Below are 20,355 nucleotides of genomic sequence, written 5' to 3'. Positions count from 1 at the left end.
TATGCCTAATTTTATACAGAGTAATAATGAATTTTTCCTAGGCTTATCAGATTAGAGGTGATAGTATATATATATATGTGAGTGTGAGTGTGAGTGTGAGTGTGAGTGTGTGTGAGTTTGAGTGTGAGTGTGAGTGTGAGTGCGAGTGCGAGTGCGAGTGCGAGTGCGAGTGCGAGTGTGAGTATGTGTGTGTGAGTGCGTGTGTATATGTGAGTGTGCGTGTGAGTGTGAGTGCGTGTGAGTGTGAGTGCGTGTGCGTGTGAATGCGTGTGCGTAAATGTGAGTGTGAGTGCGTGTGTGTAGTATATAAATCAGTGTACATATACGTTAATAAATGTATAAACTGATAATAAATTTATATATGATCATATACATCAATATATATATAAATGTATATATTAATGCACTGTATATAAACAATTATGCACTTTACACATACACACAAATCCGCACATACACATCGTATATATACAAACGTCACACACACACATGCACATATCAATGTATTTTTACACATTAGTAACTGTATATATATTGAATAACTAATGTATTGTATGGCTATATGCATCAGTATACATACGCAAATTGAGCTAATAACGGTATATATCGTTGATAATAAGTATATACATGGTCATATACCTTAGTGTGAGTGTGAGTATGTGTGTGTGTTTGGTATGCATATGTGTGTGTGTTAAGAAAAAGTTACATAATAAAATTGCAAACCACAAGTAAACCATCAGAAAATTCACACCATATTTGCATGAAAGAAGTAAGAGCAGTAATACTGTACTAGAAAAGAAAGAACCATTAAGCAAATCAAGCTAGCAAGATGAAGATATCAAATATCGAATAACGTAAGGAGATCCGCCTTAATGATAAGTTGCACCAAGCTTGTTAATTTACAAGAAAACTCGATGAAGATGAAGCTCATCAATAATAATAAAAACAAGTACAAATAAGATAAAAAATTAACAAGAATTATCACAATTGCGTATTTAGCATACCCAATTCATCAAGAGAAAAAACCCATTCTTATGCTTAATTCTATACAAAGTAATATGGAATTTCGCCGAGGCATATCAGATTAGAGGTGAGTTTGAGTGTGAGTGTGAGTGTGAGCGTGAGCGTGAATATGAGTGTGAGTGTGAGCGTGAGCATGAGTGTGTGTGTGAGTGCGAGGAGTGTGAGTGTGAGTGCGAGTGCAAGTGCGAGTGTGTGTGTGTAGGTATGAGTGTGAGTGTGAGTGTGAGTGTGAGTGTGAGTATGAGAGCGTGTGTGTGTGTAATATATAAATCAACGTACGTATACGTTAATAAAGGTATAAACTAATAATAAGTGTATAGATGGTCATATACATCAATGTATATAGAAATGTATATACTAATGCATTCTATATATACAGTTATGCACTTTATACATACACAGAAATCCGTATATACACATCGTATATATATAGACATCACACACACACACATATCAATGTATTTTTACACCCTAGAAATTGTATATATAGCAATTAAGTAATGTATTATATAGTTATATACATCAGTACATATATATATATACTTTGAAAACAATGGTACGTTTTGCTATACATCAATACATATACAAATTGAGCTAACAACTGTATATATCACTGATAATAAGTATACACATGGTCTAATACATTAGTGTAAATATTAACCCTTTATACATATGCATATGAGTGTATGTATATACATTTCAATATACACATACACTAATAACTGTATAAACTGATAATAAGTATCTATATGGTCATACATATCAGTGTATATAAAAATGTATATATGCACTATCAATGCGTAAGGGTGCATGTATGTACGATATCAGTGTGAGTGTGAGTGTGTGTGTACGTATATGTGAGTGTGAGTGTAAGTGTGAGTGTAAGTGTGAGTGTGAGTGTGTGTGTGAGTATGAATGCATGTGTGTGTGTGTATGTGTATAGTATATAAATCAGTGTACATTATACATTAATAAATGTATAAACTGATAATAAGTGTATACATCAATATATATAGAAATGTATATAGTAATGCACTGAAAATTTACCGTTATGCACTTTACACATACACACAAATACGTGTATACACATCGTATATATACAGACATCACACACACACATATCAATGTATTTTTACACACTAGTAACTGTATATATAGCGAATAACTAATGCGCTGTATGGTTATATGCATCAGTATATATATATACCCTGAAAACAATGGTATGTACTGCTATATATCGATACATACACAAATTGAGCTAATAACTGTATATATAACTGATGATAGGTATATACATGGTCTTATACAGAAGCGTATATACAAACCCATTCTTATACATTAGTGGGAGTGTGAGTGTGAGTCTGTGTGTGTGTGCAGGCTGTGTATCTTAAGAAAAAGTAAATAAAATTGCAAACCACAAGTAAAGCTCCAAAAAATTCACTCCATAGTTGAATGAAAGAAGCAAGAGATTGTGTGCGTTAAGAAAACATTACTTAATAAAATTGCAAACCACAAGTAAAGCTCTATAAAATTCATTCCGTATTTGCATGAAAGACGAAAGAGCAATACCATACTAGAGAAGAAAGAACCATTAAGGAAATCAAGGGTGCAAGATCAAGATCAAGATCTTAAATATCGAATAACGGAAAGAGATCCGCCTCGATGATATGTTGCTTTCATGCTTCTTAATTTACAAGAAAACTTGATCAAGATGAAGCTCATCAATATTAATAAAAACAAGTACAAATAAGAAAAAAAATTTACATGGACTATCACAATTGGGAAAGAAGAAATTGTATATATCACTGATAATAGATATATATACATGGTCTTATACAGTAGTGTATATACAAAACCATACTTATATATTTGTGCGAGTGCGAGTGCGAGTGTGAGTGTGTATATCAGTGTATATATACATTGATAATTATATATATATGATAGCAAGCAATTGTATACATAAACGCATAAACATATAAGTATATACATATCGTATATACACACACATCAATCCATACACAACACGCATATGTGTAGCATATATCTATGAGTGCGAGTGTAAGTTGTGAGTATGAGTGTGTGTGTGTGAGTGTGTGTTAGTGTGTATGAATGTGTGTGTGTGTAACTGTGAAAGTGTGTGTGCGAGTGTGAGTGTGTATGTGTGAGCGTGTGTGAGTGTGTGTGAGTGTGAGTGTGAGTGTGGTGTGAGTGTGAGTGTGAGTATGAGTGTGAACGTGTGTGTGTGTGTGTGAGTTTGTGAGTGTGCGTGTGAATGTGAGTGAGTGTGAGTGAGAGTGTGAGTGTGAGTGTGAGTTGTGTGTGTGAGTGTGAGTGTGAGTTGTGAGTGTGTGTGTGTGTGTGAGTGTGAGTTGTGAGTGTGAGTGTGAGTGTGTGTGTGTGTGCACGTGAGTGTGTGTGAATGTGTGAGTGCAAGGGTGTGTATGACTCTGATAGTGAATGTGATCGTGACTGTGACTGTGTGAGAGTGTGAGTGTGTGTAAGTGTGCGTGTGAGTGTGAGTGTGAGTGTGAGTGTGAGTGTGAGTGTGAGTGTGAGTGTGAGTGTGAGTGAGTGTGTCTGCGCGTGTGAGTGTGTGTGTGTGTAAGTGTGAGTGTGAGTGTGAATGTGAGTGTGTGTGTGTGTGCGTGTGTTAAGAAAAAGTTACTTAATGAAATTGGAAACAAGTAAAGCTCCCTAAAATTCACTCCATATTTGCATAAAAGAAGCAAAAGTGTGTGTGTTAAGAAAAGTTACATAATAAAATTGCAAACCACAAGTAAAGCTCCAGAAAATTCACTTCTTATTTGCATGAAAGAAGAAGTACTATATTAAAGAAGAAAGAACCATTAAGCAAATCAAGTTTTCAAGATCAAGATCGCAAAAACAGGCATAAACATATTAGTATTTACATATCGTATATATACACACATCAGTCCATACACAACATGCATATATGTGTAATATATATATCTGTGAGTGTGAGTGAGTGTGAGTGTGAATGTGAGTGTGAGTGTGAGTGTGAGTGTGAGTGAGTGTGAGTGTGAGTGTCAGTGTCAGTGTCAGTGTCAGTGTCAGTGTCAGTGTCAGTGTCAGTGTCAGTGTCAGTGTCAGTGTCAGTGTCAGTGTCGATGTGAGTATGAGTGTGAGTGTGAGTGTGAGTGTGAGTGTGAGTGTGAGTGTGTCAGTGTGAGTGTCAGTGTTAGTGTCAGTGTGAGTGTGAGTGTGAGTGTGAGTGTGAGTGTCAATGTATGTATTAGTGTATACATACACAATATATATGAACTTATCAACGTGTAAGGGTACATGTGCGTGTGTATATCAGTGTATATATACATTGATAACTATATATAATTGATAGCAAACAAATATATACATAAACGTATAAACATAAATGTATATACATATCGTATATATACACACATCAGTCCATACACAACACACATATGTGTGGCATATATCTGTGAGTGTGAGTGTAAGTTGTGAGTGTGAGTCTGTGTGAGTGTGTGTTAGTGTGTATGAGTGTGTAAGTGTGAAAGTGTGTGTGTGTGAGTGCGAGTGAGTGTAAGTGTGTGAGCGTGTGTGAGTGTGTGTGAGTGTGAATGTGAGTGTGAGTGTGAGCGAGTGTGAGCGTGAGTGAGTGTGAGCGAGTGAGTGTGTGAGTTTGTGAGTGTACGTGTGAATGTGAGTGTATGTGTGTGAGTGTGAGTTGTGAGTGTGAGTGTGTGTGTGTGTGTGAATGTGTGAGTGTGCGAGTTTGTGTGACTCTGACTGTGACCGTGACTGTGACAGTGTGTGAGTGAGTGTGAGTGTGTGTGAGTGTGAGCGTGAGTGTGTGTGTGTAAGTGTGTGTGTGCGCGTGTGAGTGTGTGTGAGTGTGAGAGTGAGTGTGGGTGTGTGTGTGTGCGTGTGTTAAGAAAAAGTTACTTAATGAAATTGGAAACAACAAGTAAAGCTCCAAAAAATTCACTCCATATTTGCATAAAAGAAGCAAGAGTGTGTGTGTCAAGAAAAGTTACATAATAAACTTGCAAACCACAAGTAAAGCTCCAGAAAATTCACTTCTTATTTGCATGAAAGAAGAAGTATTATATTAAAGAAGAAAGAACCATTAAGCAAATCAAGTTTTCAAGATCAAGATCGCAAAAATATGCATAAACATATTCGTATATACATATCGTATATATACACACATCAGTCCATACACAACATGCATATATGTGTAATATATATATCTGTGAGTGTGAGTGTGAGTGAGTGTGAGTGTGAGTGAGTGTGAGTGTGAGTGTGAGTGTGAGTGTGAGTGTGAGTGTGAGTGTGAGTGTGAGTGTGAGTGTGAGTGTGAGTGTGAGTGTCAGTGTGAGTGTGAGTGCGAGTGAGTGTGAGTGAGTGTCAGTGTCAGTGTGAGTGTGAGTGTGTGTGTGTGTGTGTATGTGAGTGAGTGTGTGTGAGAGTGTGTGCGTGTGTATGTGAGTGAGTGTGTGAGTATAAGTGTAAGGGAGAGTGTGAGTGTGAGTGTGTGTGTAGCATATAAATCAGTATACATATACGTTAATAATAGTATAAACTGAAAAGTAATGTATATATCGTCATATATGTCAATGTATACAAAAATGTATATATTGATGCATTGTATATATACAGTTATGCACTTTGTACATACACATACACACATATCAGTATATTCACATCGTATATATACAGACATCACACATACATATCAATGTATTTTTTACAAACTAATAACTGTATATAAAGCAAATAGCTAATGTTTTGTTTGGTTATATGCATCAATATAAATATATGTACATTGAACATAATGGTATATATTGTTATAAATCAATACGTAGACAAATTGAGCTCAATACTGTATATATCACTGATAATAAGTACATACATGGGTCTTATACATTAGTGTATATATCAACCTTTTATAGATATGCATATGAGTGTGCGTATATATATTTCAGTGTACATATACACTAATAACTGTATAAGCTGATAATAAGTGTCTATAAGGTCATTTATATCAGTGTATATAGAAATGTATATATGCACTGTCAATACGTAAGGGTGCATGTGTGTGCGCATATCAGTGTGTACATGACTGATAGCAAATTTATACATACACGCATAAACATATCGAAAATAATCGTTTTTATTTTGAAAATCAGATGAAAAAATTGGATAAAAAATACGGATTGGTAAAAATACTTCATATAAAGATATCGCTAATATATCGGATTAGGCTAAAAAAATCAGAGTAAAAAAATCGGATAAATTTATCATATTAGAAATTTTGAAATTCTAAAAAATAAAAATTTTGTCAAAGCCATCAATTACTAATTCATCTATAAAAACTTTACTAAACTAATATAATTATATCAATTAATTTAGATGTCTTGTGACTCTCATCCAATATTAAATACATAATTAATTAATATATACCAAAAAAAGTACCATATAAATCTACCAATTAAATACTTTAAGAAACATCACACTTATTACATACAAAAACAAATAAATATACTATAAATTAATTTATTAAATACTTAAACATAACTCCTACTTAGCAGGTACCAAAAAATAAACACACGATTTTTGTTTTGTCACGACAGTTATTTAATTATGGTATGGTGTCTATGGTCACTCCATAACTATGGTTAAAGTTTTATAAATTTCTTTAGTTGGAAGAAGTTCATATAAATTTGGGATTTACATCTATGTTTACTGTGTAAAGAGAAGAAGAAGAACGACGAAGGAAAGGAAGAGAAGAAAATATGGCTAGGCTCATAGCCATTAGAGTTTATAGCAAGAAGAAAGAAGAAGAAAATAGTTTTCACAAACCCTAATAAAAGGGGTCGCCCTAAGTGATTTTTAGAGAGAGAAAAGAAAGAACCCTAATGGAAGAGGCCTTAACTGATTTTTAAAGAGAGAAAAGGAAGATCGGATGCTGATTTAGGAAGATGAAAAGCTGATTTGGGATAGTTTGAAAAGGGTTTTTCTCTCTGATTTGGGATAGTTTGAAGAGGGCTTTTCATTTTCTTGAGGAAACAGAGCTGAAGGATTAAGTTTGGGAAACTAATCCTATATGTACAATTGCTTGCTCCTGTAAGTTTACAGTTTACACAATCAACAATAAAATATTGATTACTTGGTCCTGTAGTCACACTCTCTGCTTCTTATTTATCAGTAAAAAATTATGCTTTGAGCTTTAATTTGTGCCATTAACAGTATTTTCATAAAAGTAAATATTAATACACTGTATATATACAGTTATGTACTTTACACATACACAAACATCACACACACATCAATGTATTTTTCACACACTAGTAATTGTATATATAGCCGATAACTAATGTATTCTATGCTTATATACATCAATACATAAACATATAGAGCTGATAACTGTATATATCACTGATAATAAGTATATACATGGCCTTATACATTAGTGTATATATAAACCCATTCCTATACATTAGTGTGAGTGTGAGTGTGAGAGTGAGTGTGAGTGTGAGTGTGTGTGTGTGTGTGGTGCATGTGTGTGTAAAGAAAAAGTTCCTTAATAAAATTGCAAAAACACAAGTAAAGCTCCAGAAAATTAACTCCATATTTGCATGAAAGAAGCAAGAGTGTGTGTGTTAAGAAAAAGTTACTTAATAAAATTGCAAGCCACAAGTAAAGCTCTAGAAAATTCACACTATATTTGCATGAAAGAAGCAAGAGCAATACTATAATAGAGAAAAAAGAACCATCAAGCAAATCAAGCTTGCAATATCAAGATCTCAAATATCGAATAACGTAAAGAGATCCGCCTCTATGATAAGTTGCTTTCGCGCTTGTTGATTTACAAGAAAACTCAATGAAGATGAAGCTCATCAATAATAATAAAAAACAAGCACAAATAAGATAAAAAATTTACATGGACTATCACAATAGGGTATTCAACATACCCAATTCATCAAGAGAAGAAACCCATTCTTATGCCTAATTTTTTACAAAGTAATAAGGAATTTTGCAATTGCATATTTGATTACAAGTGATAGTATATATATTTGTGAGTGTGAGTGTGAGTGTGAGTGTGTGTAAGTGTCAATGTCAGTGTGAGTGCGAGTGAGAGTGAGAGTGCTGGTGCGAGTGTAAGTGTGTGTAAGTGTGTGTGTGTATGTATGAGTGAGTGAGTGTGAGTGTGAGTGTGAGGGTGAGAATGAGAGTGAGTATGACAGTGAGTGTGTGTAGTATATAAATCAGTGTACATATACGTTAATAAAGGTATATAGTAATAATAAGTGTATATATGGTCATATACATCAACGTATATATTAATGTATTGTATATATATAGTTATGCACTTTACACATACACACAAATCCGTATATACACATCATATAAATACAGACATCACACACACATATCAATGTATTTTTACATACTAATAATTGTATATATAGCTTGTAACTAATGTATTATATGGTTATATGCATCAGTATTTATATATATACTCTGAAAAGAATGGTATATATTGATATACATCAATACCTACATAAATTGAGCTAATAATTATATATATCACTGATAATAAGTACACATATGGTCTTATATATTAGTGTATATATAAACCCAATACAGATATGCACATGAGTGAGTATATACATATCAGTGTACATAAACACCAATAACTGTATAAACTGATAAGAAGTGTTCATAGGGTCATACATATCAGTGTATATAGGAATGTACGTATGCCCTATCAATGCGTAAGGGTGCATGTGTGGGCGCATATCAGTGTATATATAACTGATAGGAAGTTTATACATACACGCAAAAACATATCAGTATATACATATCGTAACTAGATATATATATGTAAAGTGCTAATAAATGTCTATATGGTCATATATATCTGTATATAGTATGCATGTATTAGTGCAAACATATACCGTACATACGCACTTATCAATGCGTAAGGGTGCATGTGCGTGCACGTATCATTATATACATACATTCATAATTGTATATAACTGATAGCAAACAACTGTATATATAAACTTATAAACATATCATAGCATATATACACACATCAGTCCATACACAACATGTGTATAAGTGTACTATATATCTGAGTGTGAATGTGAGCATGAACGTGAATGTGTGAGAGTGAGCGTGTGTGAGTGTATGAGTACGCGTGTGTGTGAGTGTGAGTGTGAGTGTGAGTGTGTGTGTTCGTGTGAATATGAGTGTGAGTGTGTGTGAGTGTGAGTGTGTGTGTTTGTGTCTGAGTGTGAGAGTGAGTGTGAGTGTGAGTGTGAGGGTGAGAGAGAGTGAGAGTGAGTGTGAGTGTGAATGTGAGTGTGAGTGTGTGTGTGTGTGTATGTGGTGTGTGTGTTAAGAAAAAGTTACTTAATACAATTGCAAACCACAAGTAATACTCTTGAAAATTCACTCCATATTTGCATGAAAGAAGATAGAGTGTGTGTGTGTTAAGAAAAAGTTACTTAATAAAGAGTGTGTGTGTGTTAAGAGTGTGTGTGTATTAAGAAAAAATTACTTAATAAAATTGCAAACCACAAGTAAAGTTTCAGAAAATTCACTCCATTTTTGCATGAAAGAAGCAAGATAAGTACGATACTAGAGAAGAAAGAACCATTAATCAAATCAAGCTTGCAAGATCAAGATCACAAATATCGAATAATGTAAAGAGATCCATCTCGATGATAAGTTGCTTTAATGCTTGTTGCTTTACAAGAAAACTCGATGAAAATGAAGCTCATCAATAATAATAAAAACAAATACAAATAAGACAAAATTTAGATGGACTATCACAATTGGGTATTTAGCATACCCAATTCACCAAGAGAAGAAACCCATTTTTATGCCTAATTCTATACAAATTAATATAGAATTTCACCTAAGCTTATCTGATTAGAGGTGATAGCTATTACAAATAATTCTTTAAGGTCTGAATTTATCACAGTTTGGAAAATTGTATAAGGAAAAATCATTCAAATGGAAGATAATGATTCGAATGGAAAGAATTGAGAGGAAAATAATCAAAAAGGAGGGGTGGGGGGATATGTCCATTTACCTTATTGGCTGCAATAGCCACCTGTGCATTCATATACACAGTAATGTACGTGTACGCTAATAACAGTAGAAACTGATAATAAGTGTATATATGTTCATATATATCAGTGTACATAAAAATGTATATATGCGCTATCAATGCTTAAAGGTGCATATGTGTGCGCATTTCAGTGTATATATAACTGATAGCTAGTTTAAACATACACGTATAAACATATCAGTATATATATAGACACACTGTTTATATATATTTATATATAAACTGTTAATATATGTTTATATGATCATATATTTCAGTGTATAAAGAAGGCATGTATAAGTGTATGCATGCATAATATACGCACTTATCAACGCGTATGGGTGCATGTGTGTGCACATATCAGTATATATATATATATATATATATATATATATATTGATAATTGTATACTACTGATAGCAAGCAACTGTATATATACACGCATAAACATATCAATATATGTATCTCGTATATATACACACAACAGTCCATACACAACACGCATAAATGTCTAGTATATATCAGTGAGTGTGAGTGTAACTATGACAGTGATTGTGACTGTGAGTGTGAGTTATGAGTGTCAGTGTGTAAGTGAGTGTGTGTGTGAGTGTGAGTGAGTGTGAGTGTGTGAATGTGTGAGTGTGAGTTATGAGTGTCAGTGTGTAAGTGAGTGTGTGTGTGAGTGTGAGTGTGAGTGTGAGTGTGTGAATGTGTGAGTGTGTAAGTCTATGTGAGTGTGAGTGTGAGTGTGAGTGGGAGTGTGAGTGTGAGTATGAGTGTGTGTGTGTGAGAATGAGTGTGTGTGAGTGTGAGTGTGAGTGTGAGTGTGTGAGCGTGATTGTGAGTGTGTGAGTGTGAGTGAGTGTGAGTATGAGTGTGAGTGTGAGTATGAGTGTGAGTGTGTGAGCTTGTGTGTGAACGAGTGTGATTGTGAGTGTGTGCGTGAGTGTGAGTGTGAGTGTGAGTGAGTGAAAGTGAGAGTGAGAGTGACAGTGAGTGTGTGTGTGTGCATGAGTATGAGTGTGAATGTGAGTGGGTGTATGAGTGTGTGTGAGTGTGGGTGTGTGTGAGTGCAAGTGTGAATGTGAGTGTGTGTGAGTGTGAGTGTGTGTGTGTGTGTAAGTGTGGATGTGTGAGTGTGTATGTGGGTATGGGTGTGAGTGTGAGTGTGAGTGTGAGTGTAAGTGTGAGTGTGTGTGCGAGTGTGAGTGGGAGTGTGAGTGTGTGTGCGAGAGTGTGTGTGAGTGTGTGTGCCTATGTGAGTGTGTGTGTGTGTGCGTATAGAAATGTATATACACAATCAATGCGCAAAGGTGCATGTGCGTGCGCATATCAGTGTATATATAACCCATAGCAAGTTTAAACATACATGCATAAACATATCAACATATGCATATAGTATATATGAACACCATATATAAATATAAATTGCAAATAAGTATCTATAAGGTCATATACATCTATGTTTATAGAATGTATGTATTAATGTATACATACACAGTATATATGAACCTATCAACGTGTAAGGGTGCATGTGCGTGTGTACATCAGTGTATATATACATTGATAACTATATATAATTAATAGCAAGCAATTGTATACATAAACGCATAAACATATAAGTATATACATATCGTATATATACACACATCAGTCCATACACAACACATATATGTGTAACATATATCTGTGAGTGTGAGTGTAAGTTGTGAGTGTGAGTGCGTATGAGTGTGAGTGTGAGTTTGTGTGAGTGTGTGTTAGTGTGTATGAGTGTGTGTATGTAAGTGTGAAAGTGTGTGTGTGTGAGTGCGAGTGTGAGTGTGAGTGTGTGAGTATGTGTGAGCATGTGTGAGTGTGTGTGAGTGAGTGAGTGTGAGTGAGTGAGTGTGAGTGAGTGTGAGCGTGAGTGTGTGTGTGAGTGTGAGTGTGTGAGTTTGTGAGTGTGTGTGTGAATGTGAGTGTGTGAGTGTGAGTTGTGAGTGCGAGTGCGTGTGTGAGTGTGTATGCCTGTGTGTGAATGTGTGAGTGTGCGAGTGTGTGTATGACTCTGATAGTGACTGTGACCGTGACTGTGACTGTGTGTGAGTGAGTGTGAGCATGTGTGAGTGAGTGTGAGTGTGAGTGTGAGTGTGAGCGTGTGTGTGAGTGTGTGTGTGCACGTGTGAGTGTGAGTGTGAGTGTGAGTGTGAGTGTGAGTGTGAGTGTGAGTGTGAATGTGTATGTGTGCGTGTGTGTTAAAAAAAAGTTACATAATGAAATTGGAAACAACAATTAAAGCTCCAAAAAATTCACTCCATATTTGCATAAAAGAAGCAAGAGTGTGTGTGTTAAGAAAAGTTACATAACAAACTTGCAAACCACAAGTAAAACTCCAGAAAATTCACTTCTTATTTGCATGAAAGAAGAAGTACTATATTAAAGAAGAAAGAACCATTAAGCAAATCAAGTTTTCAAGATCAAGATCGCAAAAACAGGCATAAACATATTAGTATATACATATCGTATATATACACACATCAGTCCATACACAACATGCATATATGTATAATATACATATCTGTGAGTGTAAGTGTATGTGAGTGTGAGTCAATGTGAGTGTGAGTGTGAGTGTGAATGTGAGTGTGAGTGTGAGTGTGAGTGTGAGTGTGAGTGTGAGTGTGAGTGTGAGTGTCAGTGTCAATGTCAGTGTCAGTGTGACTGTGACTGTGAGTGTGCGTGTCAATGTCAGTGTCAGTGTCAGTGTCAGTGTCAGTGTCAGTGTTAGTGTCAGTGTCAGTGAGTGTGTGAGTGTGTGTGCGTGTGTATGTGAGTGAGTGTGTGAGTGTAAGTGTAAGGGAGAATGTGAGTGTGAGTGTGTGTGTAGCATATAAATCAATATACATATACGTTAAAAACAGTATAAACTGATAAGTAATGTGTATATCGTCATATATGCCATTGTATATAGAAATATATATATTGATGCATTGTATATATACAGTTATGCACTTTGCACATACACATACACATACACACATATCAGTATATTCACATCGTATATATACAGACATCACACATACATATCAATGTATTTTTTACAAACTAATAACTGTATATAAAGCAAATAGCTAATGTTTCGTTTGGTTATATGCATCAGTATAAATATATGTACATCGAACATAATGGTATATATTGTTATAAATCAATACGTAGACAAATTGAGCTCAATACTGTATATATCACTGATAATAAGTACATACATGGGTCTTATACATTAGTGTATATATCAACCTTTTTATAGATATGCATATGAGTGTGCGTATATATATTTCAGTGTACATATACACTAATAACTGTATAAGCTGATAATAAGTGTCTATAAGGTCATTTATATCAGTGTATATAGAAATGTATATATGCACTGTCAATACGTAAGGGTGCATGTGTGTGCGCATATCAGTGTGTACATGACTGATAGCAGGTTTATACATACACGCATAAACATATCAGTATATACATATCGGAAATAGATCGTTTTTATTTTGAAAATCAGATGAAAAAATTGGATAAAAAATAAGGATTGGTAAAAATACTTCATATAAAGATATCGCTACTATATCGGATTAGGCTAAAAAAATCAGAGTAAAAAAATCGAATAAATTCATCATATTAGAAATTTTGAAATTCTAAAAAATAAAAATTTTGTCAAAGCCATCAATTACTAATTCATCTATAAAAACTTTACTAAACTAATATAATTAAGTCGATTAATTTAGATGTCTTGTGACTCTCATCCAATATTAAATACATAATTAATTAGTATATACCAAAAAAAGTACCATATAAATCTACCAATTAAATACTTTGAGAAACATCACACTTACTTATTACATACAAAAACAAATAAATATACTATAAATTTATTTATCAAATACTTAAACATAACTCCTACTTAGCAGGTACCAAAAAGTAAACACATGATTTTTGTTTTGTCACGACAGTTATTTAATTATGGTATGGTGTCTATGGTCACTCCATAACTATGGTTAAAGTTTCATAAATTTCTTTAGTTGGAAGAAGTTCATATAAATTTGGGATTTACATCTATGTTTACTGTGTAAAGAGAAGAAGAAGAACGACGAAGGAAAGGAAGAGAAGAAAATATGGCTCGGCTCATAGCCATTAGGGTTTATAGCAAGAAGAAAGAAGTAGAAAATAGTTTTCACAAACCCTAATGGAAGGGGCTGCCCTAAGTGATTTTTAGAGAGAGAAAAGAAAGAACTCTAATGGAAGAGGCCTTAACTGATTTTTAGAGAGAGAAAAGGAAGATGGGATGTTGATTTAGGAAGATGAAAAACTGATTTGGGATAGTTTGAAAAGGGTTTTTCTCTCTGATTTGGGATAGTTTGAAGAGGGCTTTTCATTTTCTTGAGGAAACAGAGCTGAAGGATTAAGTTTGGGGAACTAATCCTATATGTACAATTGCTTGCTCCTGTAAGTTTACAGTTTACACAATCAACAATAAAATATTGATTACTTGGTCCGGTAGTCACACTCTCTGCTTCTTATTTATCAGTAAAAAATTATGCTTTGAGCTTTAATTTGTGCCATTAATAGTATTTTCATAAAAGTAAATATTAATACACTGTATATATACAGTTATGTACTTTACACATACACAAACATCACACACACATCAATGTATTTTTCACACACTAGTAATTGTCTATATTGCCGATAACTAATGTATTCTATGCTTATATACATCAATACATAAACATAAAGAGCTGCTAACTGTATATATCACTGATAATAAGTATATACATGGCCTTATACATTAGTGTATATATAAACCCATTCCTATACATTAGTGTGAGTGTTAGTGTGAGAGTGAGTATGAGTGTGAGTGTGTGTGTGTGTGTGGTGCATGTGTGTGTAAAAAAAAAGTTCCTTAATAAAATTGCAAAAACACAAGTAAAGCTCCAAAAAATTAACTCCATATTTGCATGAAAGAAGCAAGAGTGTGTGTGTGTTAAGAAAAAGTTACTTAATAAAATTGCAAGCCACAAGTAAAGCTCTAGAAAATTCACACTATATTTGCATGAAAGAAGCAAGAGCAATACTATAATAGAGAAGAAAGAACCATCAAGCAAATCAAGCTTGCAATATCAAGATCTCAAATATCGAAAAATGTAAAGAGATCCGCCTCAATGATAAGTTGCTTTCGTGCTTGTTGATTTACAAGAAAACTCAATGAAGATGAAGCTCATCAATAATAATAAAAAACAAGTACAAATAAGATAAAAAATTTACATGGACTATCACAATAGGGTATTCAACATACCCAATTCATCAAGAGAAGAAACCCATTCTTATACCTAATTTTATACAAAGTAATAAGGAATTTCGCAATTGTATATCTGATTACAAGCGATAGTATATATATTTGTGAGTGTGAGTGTGAGTGTGAGTGTGAGTGTGAGTGTGAGTGTTTATAAGTGTCAGTGTCAGTGTCAGTGTGAATGCGAGTGAGAGTGAGAGTGACAGTGAGACTGAGAGTGAGAGTGAGAGTGCGAGTGCGAGTGTGAGTGTGAGCGTGTGATTGTATGTGTGTATGAGTGAGGGAGTGTGAGTGTGAGTGTGAGTGTGAAGGTGAGGGTGAGAGTGATTGTGCTTGTGAGTGTGTGTAGTATATAAATCTGTATACATATACGTTAATAAAGGTATATAGTACTAATAAGTGTATATATGGTCATATACATCAAGGTATATATTAATGTATTGTATATATATAGTTATGCACTTTACACATACATACAAATCCGTATATACACATCATATACATATAGACATCACACACACACATATCAATGTATTTTTACATTCTAATAATTGTATATATAGCTTATAACTAATGTATTATATGGTTATATGTATCAGTATATATATATATACTCTGAAAAGAATGGTATCTATTGATATACATCAATACGTACACAAATTGAGCTAATAATTATATATATCATTGATAATAAGTACACATATAGTCTTATATATTAGTGTATATATACACCCAATACAGATATGCACATGAGTGTGAGTATATACATATCAGTGTACATAAACACCAATAACTGTATAAACAGATAAGAAATGTCCATAAGGTCATACATATAAGTGAATATAGAAATGTACGTATGCCCTATCAATGCGCAAGGGTGCATGTGCAGGCGCATATCAATGTATATATAACTGATAGGAAGTTTATACATACACGTAAAAACATATCACTATATGCATATCGTATATATGCACACTATGTATATATATATGTAAAGTGCTAATAAATGTCTATATGGTCATATATATCTGTAATAGTATGCATGTATTAGTGTAAACATTTACAGTACATACGCACTTATCAATGCATAAGGGTGCATGTGCGTGCACGTATCATTATATACATACATTGATAATTGTATAAACTGAAAGCAAACAACTGTATACATACATGCAGAAACACATCATAGTATATATACCCACATCAGTCCATACACAACATGCGTATAAGTGTACTATATATCTGAGTGTGAATGTGAGCATGAGCGTGAATGTGTGAGAGTGAGCGTGTGCGAGTGTATGAGTATGTGTGTGTGAGTGTGAGTGTGAGTGGGAGTGTGAATGTGAGTGTGTGTTCGTGTGCGTGTGAGTGTGTGTGTGAGTGTATATGTGTGTGTCTGAGTGTGAGAGTGAGTGTGAGTGTGAGTGTGAGTGTGAGAGTGAGAGTGAGTGTGAATGTGAATGTGAGTGTGAGTGTGTGTGTGTATATGTGGTGAGTGTTAAGAAAAAGTTACTTAATACAATTGCAAACCACAAGTAATACTCTAGAAAATTCACTCCATATTTGCATGAAAGAAGAAAGTGTGTGTGTTAAGAAAAAGTTACTTAATAAAGACTGTGTGTGTTAAGAGTGTGTATGTATTAAGAAAAAGTTTCTTAATAAAATTGCAAACCACAAGTAAAGTTTCAGAAAATTCACTCCATTTTTGCATGAAAGAAGCAAGATAAGTACTATACTTGAGAAGGGTGCATGTGCATGCGCATATTAATCTATATATAACTGATAGTTAGTTTATACATACACGTATAAACATATCAGTATATACATATAATATATAGACACACTGTATATATATATTTATATATAAACTGTTAATATATGTTTATATGGTCATATATTTCAGTGTATATAGAATGCATGTATAAGTGTATGCATACACAATATATACGCACTTATCAACACGTATGGGTGCATGTATGAGCACATATCAGTATATATATATATATATATATATATATATATATATATATATATATATATCGATAATTGTATACAACTGATAGCAAGCAACTGTATACATACACGCATAAACTTAACAATATATGTATCTCGTATATATACACACAACAGTCCATATACGACACGCATATATGTGTAGTATATATCTGAGTGTGAGTGTAACTGTGACTGTGACTGTGAGTGTGAGTTGAGTGTGAGTGTGTGCATGAGTGTGAGGGTGCGTGAGTGTGTGTGTGAGTGTGAGTGTGTGAATGTGGGAGTGTGAGTCTATGTGAGTGTGAGTGTGAGTGTGAGTATGAGTGTGTGTGTGTGTATGAGTATGAGTGTGTGTGTGTGTGTGAGTGTGAGTGTGTGTGTGTGTGTCATTGTGAGTGTGAGTGTGAGTGCGAGTATGAGTATGAGTGTGAGTGTGTGAGCTTGTGTGTGAACGAGTGTGATTGTGAGTGTGTGCGTGAGTGTGAGTGTGAGTGAGTGAAAGTGAGAGTGAGAGTGACAGTGAGTGTGTGTGTGTGTATGAGTATGAGTGTGAGTGTGAGTGTGTGTATGGTGTGTGAGTGTGGGTGTGTGTGAGTGCGAGTGTGAATGTGAGTATGAGTGTGAGTGTGTGAGTGTGTGTGTGAGTGTGGGTGTGTGAGTGTGTATGTGGGTGTGGGTGTGAGTGTGAGTGTGAGTGTGAGTGCGAGTGTATGAGTGAGAGTGTGAGTGTGTGTGTGCGAGAGTGTGTGTGTGTGTGTGTGCTTATGTGTGTGTGTGTGTGTGCGTATGTGAGTGTGTTTGTGAGTGTGTGTGGTGTGTGTGTGTGCCTGTGTTAAGAAAAAGTTACCTAATAAAATTGGAAACCAATAGTAATGCTCCAAAAAATTCACTCCATAGTTGCATGAAAGAAGCAAGAGTATGTTTGTGTTAAGAACAAGTAACTTAATAAAATTGCAAACCACAAGTAAAGCTCCAGAAAATTCACTTCATATTTGCATCAAAGAAGGAGTTTGTGTGTGTTAAGAAAAAGTTAATAAAATTGCAAACCACAAGAAAAGCTCCTGAAATTTTACTCCATATTTGCATGAAAGAAGAAAGAGCGGTAGTCTACTAGAGAAAAAAGAACCATTAAGCAAATCAAGATTGCAGGATCAAGATCTCGTATATTGAATAACGTAAAGAGATCCACCTCTATGATAACTTGCTTTCATGGTTGTTGATTTATGAGAAAACTCGATGAAAAAAAATTTACATGGACTATCACAATTGGGTATTTAGCATACCCGATTCATCAACAGAAGAAACTCATTCTTATGCCTAATTCTATACAAAGTAATATGGAATTTCGCGAGGCATATCAGATTAGAGGTGATAGTATATATATTTGTGAGTATCAGTGTGATTGTGAGTGAGTGTGAGTGTGAGTGTGAGTGTGAGTGCGTGTGTGTAGTATAAAAATCAGTGTACGTATACGTCAATAAAGGCATAAACTGTATAAACTGATAACATTTGCTAATAACTGTATGAACTGATAATGAGTGTTTATAAAGTTATATATATCAGTATATATAGAAATGTATGTACGCATTATCAATGCGTAAGTGTACATGTGTGTGCGCATATCAGTGTTTATAAATAGCAAGTGTATACATACATAAACATATCAGTATATACATATCTTATATAGACACACTATATATATATATATATATATATATAAGTGTCTCTATGATCATATATATTAATGTATATAGAATGCATGTAATAGCATACACATACACAATATATATGCACTTATTAACACATAACGGTGCATGTGTGTGTGCATATATGTGTATATATACATTGCTAATTGTATATAATTGATGGCAAGCAACTGTATATATACTCGCATAAACATATCAGTATAAACACATCGTATATATTCACATATCAGTCCATACACAACACAAACATGTATAGTATATATATCTGTGACTGTGTGTGAGTGTGAGTGTGTGTATGTCTGTAGTATATATATCTGTGAGTGTGAGTGTGTATGAGTGTGAGTGTGAGTGTGAGTATGTGTAAGTGTGAGTGTGAGTGTGTGAGTGTGAGTGTGAGTGTGAGTGTGTATGTGTCTGTGTGTGTATGAGTGTGAGTGGTGAGTGTGAGTGTAAGTGTGAGTGAGTGTGTGTGTAGTATATAAATTAATGTCGATATACGTTAATAACTGTATGAACTAATACATCAATATATATAGAAATATATATATTAGCGCATTGTATAGATACAGTTATGCACTTTACACATACACACATATCAGTATACACACATCGAATATATACAAACATCACGCACACACACACATATCAATGTATTCTTTACACACTAATAGTTGTATATACACTGAAAACAATGATATATATTGCTATACATCAATACGAACACAAATTGCTCTACTAATTGTGTATATCACTAAGAATAATACATGGTCTTATACATTAGTGTATATATAAACCCTTTATACATGTACATATGAGTGTGCATATATAAATATCAGTGAACATATATCAGTTTATACAAAAACTGCAAGCAACAGTATACATACATGCATAAACATATCAGTATATACATATCGTATATATGCACACATCAATCCATACACAACACGAGTATGAGTGTGTGTGTGTGTGAGTGAGTGAGAGCGTGTGTGTGAGTGAGTGAGAGTGAGAGTGTGTGTGTGTAGTATATAAATCAGTGTACATAAAGAGATCCGCTTCGATGATAAGTTGCATTCATGCTTGTTGAATTACAAGCAAACTCAATGAAGATGAAGCTCATCAACAATAATAAAAACAAGTACAAATATATGATAAAAAATTTAGATGGACTATCACAATTGGGTATTTTAGCATATACCCAATCCATC

General features: G+C 34.1%; 1 long non-coding RNA gene across 5 annotated transcripts in view; it reads right to left on the bottom strand.

Annotated features, from left to right (window-relative positions):
- Window positions 1–20,355, bottom strand: part of LOC148779117 (uncharacterized) — a 65,781-nt gene that overhangs the window by 2,392 nt on the left and 43,034 nt on the right. The window lies entirely within an intron of this gene.

The sequence above is a fragment of the Amborella trichopoda genome, chromosome 13, assembly GCF_054954075.1.
Source record: "Amborella trichopoda isolate Santa Cruz 75 chromosome 13, AtrichopodaSantaCruz75HAP2 v2.0, whole genome shotgun sequence".
In the NCBI taxonomy this organism is placed as follows: domain Eukaryota; kingdom Viridiplantae; phylum Streptophyta; class Magnoliopsida; order Amborellales; family Amborellaceae; genus Amborella; species Amborella trichopoda.
Note: the sequence above shows the minus strand (reverse complement) of the source record. Positions and strands in the feature narration are given on the sequence as shown.